Source organism: Teleopsis dalmanni, chromosome 2, assembly GCF_002237135.1.
Source record: "Teleopsis dalmanni isolate 2A chromosome 2, ASM223713v2, whole genome shotgun sequence".
Lineage (NCBI taxonomy): Eukaryota > Metazoa > Arthropoda > Insecta > Diptera > Diopsidae > Teleopsis > Teleopsis dalmanni.
Window position 1 is genome coordinate 190,463,032 of NC_051847.1, and position 5,758 is coordinate 190,468,789.

A 5,758-nucleotide genomic window follows, 5' to 3' on the forward strand; every position below is an offset into this window, starting at 1 on the left:
TAATCAGAATGAAAGCCAATATATTTTTCCCTTTTTAGAAAATATATATACGCATATTTTCCCCATAAACCTTGGGCCATAAGGTAATCGAAAAGAGATTTAAATTTAAAAAATTCTTCATTTCAAGAAACTTAAAAAAGCTTCACTCATAAAAACTGCTTTCCACTTCAAGCAAATCAATTTTTTATCTTTTAAATTTTTTCCAGTTTATTAGTAAAAAGTGAATAAAAAATTAAATAATGCAAGTACAAAATCAGAGTAAAATTCTGTCCAGTAAAATGGGCTTGGAGTGATGCGAAAAAGTTATAAAAGTTAAATTCTCATAGCAAAACTTAAAAGTATTTATGAACTTTGCAAACGAGTGAGAAGTACTCGAATAGCAAGTAGAACAGAAGTTTTTAAAAACTTCCTTTGAAAAGTGTATCATAACAAAATTATATGCAGAAAAATCAGTGAAATAACTTTAGAAGAGTATAAAAATGTATTCACTTTGATAGCTTCTGACATCGAAATGGGACAGAAAAAGCTAGTCCATCTCTTTGCAGAAGTTAATAGGTCTATTTTTTAAGATATTCTCAATAAAATAATAATATAAAATATTTTTCAATCCAAATAGATATTAAGAAAATAAAATATTTTATTTTTAATGTTATTTTTTGTTGTCGAAAGTGACGCCATTAATGATGAAAATAAACTAATTAAAAGTTAGAAGGGTACGAATAGAAATAAACAGACAACAACAAAAAATTTAGTCAATTTATTGAAATTTATCTGATCATTTAAGGCAGTTCGAGTATTGCCAAATACTCATCATCAGTGTTCTTAAGTAATATTCAAATTTTTTTTATGGACATTGAGATAACTCTACCTGTTTTTTAAATAAAAAAATGTAAGTCCAAATAATGTTGAAATATTGTTGCATCGAAAGCAATAGTGCTGACACTATGAACCCACTAAAATCATCTTTCAGGAATGAGTTGAGATGACCTCAGCCATCAGACTTGAAAGTCAGCTGGCTAAAAAGAAGCTTAGTATTTCTGTTTACAAATTTATCTAGGTTATGGGCTCTAATAAACGTTAATTATGTGAAATGATGGACATTGACTAAAGACTGGGACTCCTAAGTAGGAATATACTCTGAGGAATGGGTTACGATATCTGCGATTGTACAGGGAAATTGAGTGAGGAAATAATATTAAAACTATTACAGGTGATGTTCCTTATTTAGAATAAGGTATAAATCTTCATTAGAAAAAAAGTAATGTTCTAATATAGCAATCATAAGCATTCAGCAGCATAGCTCTTCAAGATCTAAAAACGGGATCGTAGCGGTGGCTTGAAAAGTATACTCTTGGATATAGCAGAGGCTTTGACGCCTCTGCTATCAAGTTTAAGCATGACAATACCCCCATTCAGCATGTCATCAAGCTAAAATACCCTTATGTTGACTATGCCATCCGCAATGCGCGCTTTAGGCATACTCAACTAAAAATTGCCTTTCGTAGACAGAACCAGTTCAACTGCAAACTTAAGCTGCAGGTTATTCACCCCTTACTCACATATGTTCTCCCCATTTGGTCTGCAATCTATTCCGCCCCGATGGAAAGGATCCGTCTTATCAAGCGAAAACTCCATTACAATTGCATCAATTACAAGCGCAAGCTCAAGAGCAAGCACTTTTCCTACTCTGCCCTTCTGCACTCAGTCAAAATTACTTGCATTGACGAGTATCTCCTCTCTCATTCGCTCGAAGGCACCTTACGTGGCTAGACAATCTTCCACCTTCCATCTTCCATCTCAGCTCGTAGCACTCTCCCTGCGGACTTAGTCCAGGCCTTACGTCACAAACCCTTTCAATACCTATCCCTTTACCACAATGAGTGGGACTGTGATCTCTCCATGATCCCTATCTTCAACTGTGGCTCTCATGACTCCGGCAACAGAGTCTACCGCTACAACTGTCGCGGTTGCATAATAAGCCCGTCCCCTTCACTAACACCCAATTTCACTCTTTTACGCCCATGCTTTCTGACTTAGATGAACCTAGTCCGCTGGGTATTACGGTAATAATTTTTTGTTAATATTTCAATAATTTTGAAATACCTTTCATTGAGTAAACTTCATAGGAATGCATTATGTTGATTTTAAATATAAATTCATATTTCTCAATTGTAATTATTTTGTCATTAAGCTTCTTCACTGACATGAAAATTTCGTGCTTATCAGATGGCACTTAAAATAATAGATGGCGCTAATAACAGTTGGGTGACAGACAGTTGGGTTAATTGTTTTCAATGTCGCTTTTATATATATATATATTGTCAATTAATTAATATGAATAATTTTATAAAGTTACTCCTGCAAGTTCTATTTTGCTTATTAATTTTTTTTTATAAATATATGTAGTTAATTTTACAAAGCTGCCATAATATGTAAATATGCCGAAACTAGAGAAGTCGTTGTTGATTTTATATTTAACAGTCTATAAAATTATATCATTATAGCACGATGAGTTGAGTACTTTGACAGCATTTAAATAAAAAACTTAACAAAGTTAACATTTTATATTTCACATTTTTTGGATTTTTTTTTTAATGAGTTGCAAGTATGCACCCGTCGAGCATCGGTGAATCCTTTTGGCTTAACACAGGCACTGGCAAACGCCTTTTACTTGCAACATTTTTTGCAAAGCTGAAAACTTTGAAATTAGACGCATACCAAGTCGCTCCTGGCAAAATTTGTTCTGGGAACCAGTGTATATGTGGTATGTATATATGCGTGTATGAGCATATATGCTTGTCTTGTCGGTGTCGTATGAGATATTTTTAGCCATTACTTGTCACGCACAACTTCACAGATACAGTATGCAGCACACTGCCTGCACTTAAATTAGCCACTGAGGTTAAAGTTTGCCTTTTTGATATTTACCAGTTGCCACTTCTGTTTCAAAGAGCAGCCAAGGTGTTAAGTATGCAGTAGTTTTTAGTGATGAGATATTTTAAGAAGATACTTTGCACTTTTTGCTAAAAGATGAAAAGTAATATATACATTCTATACATTAATGCATACTATTTTATAAACAATATGTAAATATTAAGATAGCTAACAAAGATTTTTAATATGTTTTATATAAAGTTTTAGTTTCTAATAATATGTTAATAAGATTTTATACGAATATATAATATTTTCCTTTAAAATTAATTAATTAAAAATTCAAAATATCTTAATTAGTTAGATTTCTTGTATATTTTTTTTAATTCCTATCAAGCAAATATTAGTAAATGTGATTATATACTAATTGACAACGTTTTTATCTATGAAAATATATTTTTTATTCCAATAAAAAGTCTATAAGTTATTTATAAACTTATTAAACATTTCAGTTTATCTGTTTTTCTGGCATTATGTAGATTGTAATCCTTACTGGACAATTACTCATACTTACCCAAAAGTGTTGTCACGATTCGAACCAGAAGATTTTCCAAATTTATTTGGAATTTATATATTTTGCCTCAAACACATATGTGATATATATGTATATATATACATATATTTATAAGCTAAAAAAACATTAGAATGTTTTTAAATGTCTTAAAGCGCTTTGCATATGTTTTCCTAACATCAACTGTCCTTTTAGTGTCCTCTGTGTGTTGTAAGCTGTCGGCAGAAAAAAGTTTTCTCCTAAAAACTCCTAGCAGTCAGTGAATGGGTATTTCTTTTACATGGAATTGGAATTGCAATTTTTTTCTAAGGACTTGTAAAAATATTGACCAACAATAAATGTTATTTCCGAACTTTTTATGTATTATAAAATAATCAAACATACTTTGGTTTTTAGAGAAATTTTTTCTTGCTCTTCCTTCCTCCTCCAGGCAAGAAAGGGCAAAAATCAAAATATTTAGACAAAAATCATTGAGCATTCCAGACTTATATTCGTATAAGATATTAAGTTTTTTTTTTGGAAAATAAAATGATTCAAAACAATATATTTTTATGGTTCGATACTAGAATAGAAAATAGTTTTTAGCATTTTGTATTATGAAACATAGTACATTTTAGTTTGCCAAAGGCTTGCGAAAACTAAAGAAATATTTATTTTGTGATATACAATGTAAAATAATATAATTTGGTTAAGAAATCGTACTTTATGTATTAATGGTACTTTATTTTCAATCAAATTGTAAGTGTAAAATATTTTTTTATTTTTGATAAATTTATTTAAAATCATATAGCAGGTAGGTTGGTAGGTTGGAGTGGTGGCCTTGTTTCCAAAAAGCTCACTTGAGCTCAAATAATGGCCTATTATGGTACCTTTGGAATAATATTCGTAAATACATAAATTTAAATCAGTATACAGTCAACACCTAAAAAGGTAACGACTTCCTCCTTAGGTAAAGGAAAAAGAACCTGATAGTATATCTATAAACTGGTCCCTAACATTACAGGATATGCGCTTGGATCCAAAGAATCCATATTTATTTGTTTTGTAAATTATACCTAGATTTTAAAGAGATTCTTCTATCTGTATGAATATGAACTGAGTAGTATTAAGTAACTGAATGATGTCTGCCGAAGGTAACTTATAGGGACAGGAATATAAAATTATGTGAAAGATGATACTCCACAATCAGAAATGTTTTCAGAACTTTATTATATATATAAAACTACTCTATTCATTAGGGTGTAAACATAAATTCTGTAAATGAGAAAGTTAGAAAAAAAATCTATAGATGAGGTGAACTGCCTCATGGAGGTGTCTGGTGGCTCCCTAAAAACATAAATGAGTATAATAAATACAATATATGTATTCTTCTTGGCGTTTTTAAGTGGGGTATTGTAGTATTACAGACCTCCTTGTCCTCTCTTTCTTTTAAGCCACTGTTTATAAGAATAAAAAAAAATGAGTATTAAAATATATGAAATTCCTCGAAGTATTTTTTTTTGTAATTACTTAATAAATTTATTTTTGATGTAATGAAATAGAAATTTATACATAGAAGAACAAAAAACTTTAACAGCAATAAAAAATAAAACATTTAAAGACATTTAAAAAACTGTAGTACAAATAAAAAGTTTTATGTACACAAATGGGTTTATTAATCAGGTTTTCATGTTGAAAGCCCTTCGGACTCATAAACATTCTTACAAATGTAAATTTTTTTTTTTTTTTAATATTTTTGTGCCCTTAAGAGCTCTGCCCCAACTATTTACGATTTCCATATCCTTCCAGGTATGTGAGCTTATGTGAATGCATTTTGCTCTTTTGTTATTTATGATTTCATGGGCTGGTAAGAAGTGCAAGTGTGTTTTGTGTTAGGCTAGTAAACACGCCTAAAGGCATTAGTTCAATGCAAACGAAAAGTTTACAATAGTACAGTACATTTAAAATTCTATTAATTCATCTTCCATTTGGTTTTGTATGAGAGAACTGGTACCATTGGTGCCAACATCAACATCAATTTTTATCGAAGTAAAATTTTTTTAATTGTTGCCCACATCACTAATGCAGGGGTAAGATATAGAGAAAGGTGAGATATTAAAAGAACACAGGGAGTATAAGTACAAGTTGTAGCACTCAAAAGAGCAATAAAATCGAAAGCCCATAGATGGAGCACAGATGGAGCATAGTTTGTTTTTACAGATGTATATTGTGAAAAATAAAAATAACTTTTGAAGGTCTTATTTACATGCAATACACATATATTTTGTGACTTTTCTTTAAATATCATTTACTAGATAGTAGAATTCATCCAATACA